An 8,447-nucleotide genomic window follows, 5' to 3' on the forward strand; every position below is an offset into this window, starting at 1 on the left:
TGTCAAAAGATAATATAAGCATCATATTACCAGAACTCTCTCCCTCCCCTCCAACTTCCAATTCAATCAATTTTAATTTTATGGCTAAGTGTTGGCAGCATGACCTTAACTGAGACGTCACAGACTGCCCCTGTTTGATGAGGTCGTAATATCATTCACAATTCATCTGGCCCATCTTGACACGGAACACTCTCCTCAAGAATCCAAACAGTTGCAAGATGTCACTCTAAGCGTCCATCTTGACACGAAACACACTCCTCAACAATCCAAGACGTTCCAAGATGTCACGCTAAGCGTCCATCTTCATCTGGCTCACTGGTTACACCTGTTATGTGTTCTTTGCGCTTATTCAGTGTAGTTTTGTAACGTACAATGTGACTGATATAATATCCTGTCCGTACCAGACCGCCAAACTTTTCTAGCGGCAAAGCCTCGTTTTGAGATTTCCACGAGTTTCAGATTTCCGTTTGTCAGAGCACATTGTACGACAGAGCACGCTGCACGACGTGTTTGCAAGGATTAGAAGGAGCGTAGTGTTGCAATATACAAGTGGTTAGATGTATCAAATAATACTGATTAATTTTCATGTATCCAGTTGAATGAATAGGTCTCAAAATTCTAGACTGGTTATTGTACTAAGTTGCGCAATAGGACGGAACGCAGTCAGCTGGAAACGAGACTGTTGTGTAAACAATGTTTGGACTTGGAAATTCCTCACCTAAATGTCGTGAGGTACTTTGCTTATTTCAGTTTTTGAATTAAACACTCTTTACATATATTCTAACTTCTATATTAGTTGGATGACTTTCAGTTAATATCTTTTTGCTTTCTAATTATGTGTATTTTAATTATTTTTCTGTGTTTTAGTACCGTAAGTGGAAAACACTTTTAAGCCGTCTAAATATATGACCAAGTAGTAAGTCACTTTCATTAAATAGTTGACTGATTGTTTCTCATGGAAATGGAAGGTTGGCACGTTAATGACTCAGTAGGGAGTTCGGACCGGACAACTACTTCCCAGAAAACTTACTGGATGTGCGAGGCGACTAGGTCCATAGGTCGGGTGGACAGTGTCGTCGACGACAGCGTGTCACCGAGCCCCGATAGCATTCACAGGTTTTGTCTGCAGCAGGAATACCCTGAATACGGTGCTAAACAAACCAACAAAACATCGGCCTATAGATCATGGCAACAGTGTGTGCTAAACCCACTACAGCACGGGTATACCGGGATGACAAACAGGGGAGATGTAACGACGTCATTTGAATAACAACGACTTAATGGGAAAAACACAAAACAAGAAGCATTTATGTATAATGATTTAATTAAGTCAAAAATTAAAACTTTATAACCAAAAGTGTCCAAAAGAGCCAAAAGTTTTATTGGTTGTCCAAAATGTCCTAATTCTATGAAAAGTCCGAAAACAGTAAAGGTATAGTATTAGTACGTACGTATTTACCATAAAAGGTAAAAAAATTCAAAAATTATCAAAATGTCCAAAACATGGAAAAGTCCGAAAGGTCCAAAATATTAAGAGCGTTATACGTATTTTAAAGGTCCAAGATAATCACTAACACAAGTTCCTAGAATCAGCAAAATGTCATTCTAAGCGTCCATTTTCACACGGAACACACTCCTAAAGAATCCAAGACGTAGCAAGATGTCACTCTAAGCGTCCATCTTGACACGAAACACACTCCTCAACAATCCAAGACGTTGCAAGATGTCACTCTAAGCGTCCATCTTCACACAGAACACACTCCTCAACAATCCAAGACGTAGCAAGATGTCACTCTAAGCGTTCATCTTCACACGGAACACTCTCCTCAACAATCCAAGACGTAGCAAGATGTCACTCTAAGCGTCCATCTTCACACAGAACACACTCCTCAACAATCCAAGACGTAGCAAGATGTCACTCTAAGCGTCCTCATCTTCACACGTCCATCTTCACACAAACACACTCCTCAACAATCCAAGACGTAGCAAGATGTCACTCTAAGCGTCCATCTTTACAGAACACACTCCTCAACAATCCAAGACGTAACAAGATGTCACTCTAAGCGTCCATCTTCACACAGAAACACACTCCTCAACAATCCAAGACGTAGCAAGATGTCACTCTAAGCGTCCATCTTCACACAAACACACTCCTCAACAATCCAAGACGTAGCAAGATGTCACTCTAAGCGTCCATCTTGACACAGAACACACTCCTCAAGAATCCCAGACGTAGCAAGATGTCACTCTAAGCGTCCATCTTGACACGGAACACTCTCCTCAAGAATCCAGACACACGTGACAGGAAGACTCGAACTGGGGACTGGGTGGGGGTGTCGTCATCATCGAGGTCGATATCGACGAAGTGAGGGGCATCACGGAGGACGGAGGTAGGGAGAGGAGCAGGGTCGGGGATGGCGGTGGGAGGGGCGGGCAGTTCTGACAGGGGCTCAAGGATGGTCATGTACCTCCCAGTAGGACGCTAACAGGGAGGGAGAGAAGGACATGAAGAGAATGACAGAAGATGGAAGTGTATGAAAGGAGAGGACAGTTGTTTGGAAACAGATCATTTAGGTGATAATAAGGATAACGTTAGAACGTTAGTGATTATGAAATATGGATATTACTGCATCTGGATATCAGTGTCTTTTTCACTTGTGCATATGGTGGTATGTATTGGTTAATGAATAAATGGTTACGTGAAATCAATACATGAATTACACAACTACAGTCTAACAGTAAACTGCTGATTCCCTAAGACACCCACTTGGCGAGGAGGGGCCCAGATGTCAAAGTTCAAAGGGAACCTGATCACGAGGTCAAGAGCTGCAGGGAAAGAAGGAATGAGGGTGAAATATAAACACACCAAGCACAATTTTACAGACAGACAGATAGATAGACAGATTCGTTTTGCAAACTGATCTTATGTGAAGAATTAAATTTAGTTAAGATAAGATAATTTCTTTATTATCCCAATGAAAATGTGTTTTGCATCATATGCAGTTCTCCAGTTTTTCTTTCATAAAACAGCCATATATAACATTGCAAATAATCAGGACATGAATACATCAATTTAGTACATAGACATTGATATTGACTAGAATTTGGACAATTGGAAGACAAGTTATTCATTGAGTTTCTTGTTAATACATCTAATACAAATGAGTGGCGAACCCTGTTTGTTCTAAAAGTCGGCATACGCAGCCTGCGTCCAGAAGGTAATGATGAATATTCCGAAAAAGTAGTGTGAGTAGGATCACTTAAAATTGTGTTCGCCTTTTTTAAAATTTGCTGCTAATAACAACTGCCTATACTTTCGATAGGAAACCCAATAGTTTTAGACGCAGTGTTTACGATTTTTGAGAGTTTGCTCAATGTTTGAAACTATAAAATCATTTTCCACATATTGAAAGTAGAACTCTCAATACAATTTTTGAAATGTTATGCCATTATGAGACCTTTGATTTCCGAGGCCGGAGTTACCCCCCTTTCATTATGACACACTTGGTGCCAAGTGATTGAGTTTGGTCTTCTGTCTAATTCGAAAGCCAAAGATGTGTATTCTTACAGTTTAAGTGTTGCCGGTGTTTGGATTAATAGAGCATTTTAAGCATGGAGCATTTTAAGGCTATACCGTTTTTCCAGATTATAATATTTACCATATATTTGTCACAACCTCCATAAAGATCATTATAGCACATTGCTCCAGATAAAGTCTGTTGTCATTGACATTGGGTTTCAATACCTCTTTCAGATATCAATATATTTTCACTCCCTTGGGTACTTTTAGTTCTATTTTTTCACAATAATTCTGCTTAAAATATTGTTTTATGTCACAGGTGGAATTTCATGTGGGTTACAAATGCACAAAATCGGGATTCTCATTTATAAATGCCAATAAACTAGATGCAGCTACAGTACATTATTCACTGCAGTAGAACTCTTGTATAATTAGTTGGGAAACAACACATTTTGAATATTTTGTGTAAACTGGTCTATTTGAAACCCTGTAAGCATCATCACCATGGTTACGGAACAAAATGAAACAGGCAGCTGTATCTCCTGATATATAGCTCAAAGTTTAGAATGTTTACAACTCTACTACTTGACTAGTACTTGTACATCAAATCCAAGTTTACTTTTTCTGTAGGTGAATCTCGTGTATTTTCCATGTTGCATTTTTTATGTAGATGGTATTACAATTTCAAACCTTTGTGGTAATAAAATCAACTGAAATTACAATGTAAATCAAATAAAAAAATTTAAAAACAGACACTGAAGGATAGTGTGTATTAACTGTTGTTTATTTCACGAAATCAATTTGACTATTTTAAGTTATTTTCGGAAAGGGCACAGTGTTGAAAGGAAATGGAAACCCTGGATGGCTGGGACAGGATCTTGTAGCTTACTTCAAACTCAAGCCTACCAGTAATGAAAAGTGGCAGTTTCATATTAGTTTCTGAAAATCTTCTAACTATTTATGGTTTGGTCGAATATTTCTAGCACTTTATTAGCACTGATCTATAGTTTATCAGATTAAAGGTAGAAATTACGTAAAAAAGACAGCTATAGTTCCAACTGACAAAATGTCGTATGTTGGGTTTTGTGTTGAAATATTTAATCAAAATTCATGATTTAATTTTCAACTCCGATGGATGCTCTCTATTCAGAATAAAACAGGAAAGTAAATATTTTGAATGAGACAAAACCGCACCTACGACAGACTGAGTGGCTGCCGTTTTGCTATTAATACCTGAAAAGGTTGCAATTTTATATAAATGGTAAATGGTTGATTTGAGTAGCGTGTGTATTCTTTCCAACAGGTGTGGGTCTCGGCTACTTCACATTTATTTAAGAAAATTAGTCGAAAAAACAAAGAAAGATAGTCAGAATCACGAATTAAGAAGAAAGAAATACCTTGGGTGTAAGAGTTCATAGTGTTCAGATTCGGAGATGAGCAAAACACAAGGCAAACAAGAGCAGATGATAGGCGATATGGTATGGTAAGATAGTCTCAGCAATATGGCGGCGTCAATAGTGAAAGTGTCGTCATGGCGACGTCATAAATCTCACGAGACTGTCATATAGCATCACGTGACGTGATACTGTGACCGGTTCTCTTCCTGCTCTACTCGGAAGACGTGCGGCTAATCAGGATCCCAGTCATGTTGCAAGTCAAATGTTGAGTTGGCGCCACGTTCAATTTGTACACGGTGCAATGCCCATATTGGCAATGTAGTACTATGCTAGACGAGCTTATCTGAAAGGATCAAACAAAGGTGTCTACCATTAACAGATAGAAAAGTCGAGTTTCAAAACAGATAAAAATACACATCGTATAAAAAATTATTCTACTAACATTTGTATAGCGCCAGTACCCAGCTCAGCTGCCCAAAGGCGCTTTGATTTTCCCTTGATCATTGCATGCTCAAACGGCACATCGTATTATCAATCTCAACTCCCTGGCGATCATACAACTCTTGCAGCCAATGGGCGCACCGAGTAAATGTGGCTTTCCCATCCTTACGTGGTACCCATTTACAGCTGAGTGGACTGGGACACATAGTCATAGTACATATCCAAGGTTTACACACGTTGCTGTACCCGCAACTTGGTGTTTGCACATATTCATGTGGCCACCATCTGGTCATATACCAACGGATTCGTGGGTTCTTTTAAGTGCACAGGGTTGTGTACTGTACACTAGGGGTTGTGACAACACTGAAAGAGTCTGCACACAAAGTTGACACCAAGGTTTTTGCACCCGGTCACAGGTGGGCTCGATCCCGGAACTTCAAGCTCGCTTGCGCCTTAGACAGCTCACCCACCTCCATATGTATGTTTATTTAAGGAATCAATATTGACAAACTATATAGCCTTCGCGAAACTTTGAAGGACATGTTGCAACTGTGTAATTGAAATTGAAATAGTGTAATTGAGGCCATGGTTACACTCACATTTACTCTGCATTTAAAATCTTGTTACCTTTGTCTCTTACAAATCCCAGAGAATCAACGGCACATCGTATTATCAATCTGAACTCCCCATGGACTAGGACACATGTCACAACTCAAGCTCACTGGATCACTAGCCTCGCGCCTTAGCCAGCTCACCAACAACGCCCCCATATGTATGTTTGTTTAAGGAATCATTATTGACAAACTATATAGCCTTCGTGAAACTTTGAAGTACATGTTGAAATTGTGCAATTGAAATTGAAATGGTATAACTGTGACCATGGTTACACTAACATTCTGCAGGTAAGATTTTGTTACCTTTGTCTCTTACAAAGCGCAGAGAATAACTTCATTATCTAAACTTGCCAAGATATTCTAGACTTGTTAAGATGTTTTTTGTTTCAGGTTCTGTACAGACCAGAAGTCTAACAGTATGAGTGTATTTTGCCTTAAAAGCTGGAACGTCTCTTGAATGAATAGGTCTCAAAATTCTAGACTGGTTATTGTACTAAGTTGCGCAATAGGACGGAACGCAGTCAGCAGGAAACGAGACTGTTGTGTAATCAATGTTTGGACTTGGAATTCCTAAATGTCGTGAGGTACTTTGTTTATTTCAATTTCTGAATTAAACACTCTTTACATGTATTCTAAATTAGTTGGATGACTTTCAGTTAATATCTTTTTGCTTTCTAATTATGTGTATTTTAATTCCTTTTCTGTGTTTTAGTACCGTAAGTGGAAAACACTTTTAAGCCGTCTAAATATATGACCAAGTAGTAAGTCACTTTCATTAAATAGTTGACTGATTGTTTCTCATGGAAATGGAAGGTTGGCACGTTAATGACCCAGTAGGGAGTTTGGACCGGACAACTACTTCCCAGAAAACTTACTGGATGTGCGAGGCGACTAGGTCCATAGATCGGGTGGACAGCGTCGTCGACGACAGCGTGTCACCGAGCCCCGATAGCATTCACAGGTTTTGTCTGCAGCAGGAATACCCTGAATACGGTGCTAAACAAACCAACAAACATCGGCCTATAGATCATGGCAACACTGTGTGCTAAACCCACTACAGCACGGGTATACCGGGATGACAAACAGGGGAGATGTAACGACGTCATTTGAAAAACAACGACCTAATGGGAAAAAACACAAAACAAGAAGCATTTATGTATAATGATTTAATTAAGTCCAAAATTAAAACTTTATAACCAAAAGTGTCCAAAAGAGCCAAAAGTTTTCATTGGTTGTCCAAAATGTCCTAATTCTATGAAAAGTCCGAAAACAGTAAAGGTTTAGTATTAGTACGTACGTATTTACCATAAAAGGTAAAAAAATCCAAAATTATCAAAATGTCCAAAACATGGAAAAGTCCGAAAGGTCCAAAATATTAAGAGCGTTATACGTATTTTAAAGGTCCAAGATAATCACTAACACAAGTTCCTAGAATCAGCAAAATGTCATTCTAAGCGTCCATTTTCACACGGAACGCACTCCTAAAGAATCCAAGACGTAGCAAGATGTCACTCTAAGCGTCCATCTTCACACGAAACACACTCCTCAACAATCCAAGACGTAACAAGATGTCACTCTCATCTTCACAAACACACTCCTCAAGACGTAGCAAGATGTCACTCTAAGCGTCCATCTTCACACAGAACACTCTCCTCAACAATCCAAGACGTAGCAAGATGTCACTCTAAGCGTCCATCTTCACACAAACACTCTCCTCAACAATCCAAGACGTACAAAGATGTCACTCTAACACATCTTCACACGAAACACACTCCTCAACAATCCAAGACGTAACAAGATGTCACTCCATCTTCACAAACACACTCCTCAACTATCCAAGACGTAGCAAGATGTCACTCTAAGCGTCCATCTTCACACAAACACACTCCTCAACAATCCAAGACGTAGCAAGATGTCACTCTAAGCGTTCATCTTCACACAGAACACACTCCTCGAGAATCCCAGGCGTAGCAAGATGTCACTCTAAGCGTCCATCTTGACACGGAACACTCTCCTCAAGAATCCAGACACACGTGACAGGAAGACTCGAACTGGGGACTGGGTGGGGGTGTCGTCATCATCGAGGTCGATATCGACGAAGTGAGGGGCATCACGGAGGACGGAGGTAGGGAGATGGGCAGGGTCGGGGATGGAGGTGGGAGGGGCGGGCAGTTCTGACAGGGGCTCAGGGATGGTCATGTACCTCCCAGTAGGACGCTAACAGTGAGGGAGAGAAGGACGTGAAGAGAATGACAGAAGATAGAAGTGCAGAAAGAAGAGGACAGTTGTTTGGAAACAGATCATTTAGGTGATAATAAGGATAACGTTAGAATGTTAGTGATTATGAAATATGGATATTACTGCATCTGGATATCAGTGTCTTTTTCACTTGTGCATATGGTGGTATGTATTGGTTAATGATTAAATGGTTACGTGAAATCAATACATGAATTACACAACTACAGTCTAACAGTA

At 39.8% G+C, this 8,447-nt stretch overlaps 1 long non-coding RNA gene across 1 annotated transcript; it reads left to right on the forward strand.

The window, feature by feature from the left end:
* Positions 1–192: 192 nt before the first annotated feature.
* On the forward strand, positions 193–8,025 carry LOC124261169. The gene is made up of 3 exons (XR_006894268.1): positions 193–210; positions 2,904–2,907; positions 7,944–8,025. It is a non-coding gene; the product is annotated as an uncharacterized LOC124261169 (long non-coding RNA).
* Positions 8,026–8,447: the final 422 nt, after the last annotated feature.

This window comes from Haliotis rubra, unplaced genomic scaffold, assembly GCF_003918875.1.
Source record: "Haliotis rubra isolate DU_JTF1 unplaced genomic scaffold, ASM391887v1 Scf79, whole genome shotgun sequence".
Lineage (NCBI taxonomy): Eukaryota > Metazoa > Mollusca > Gastropoda > Lepetellida > Haliotidae > Haliotis > Haliotis rubra.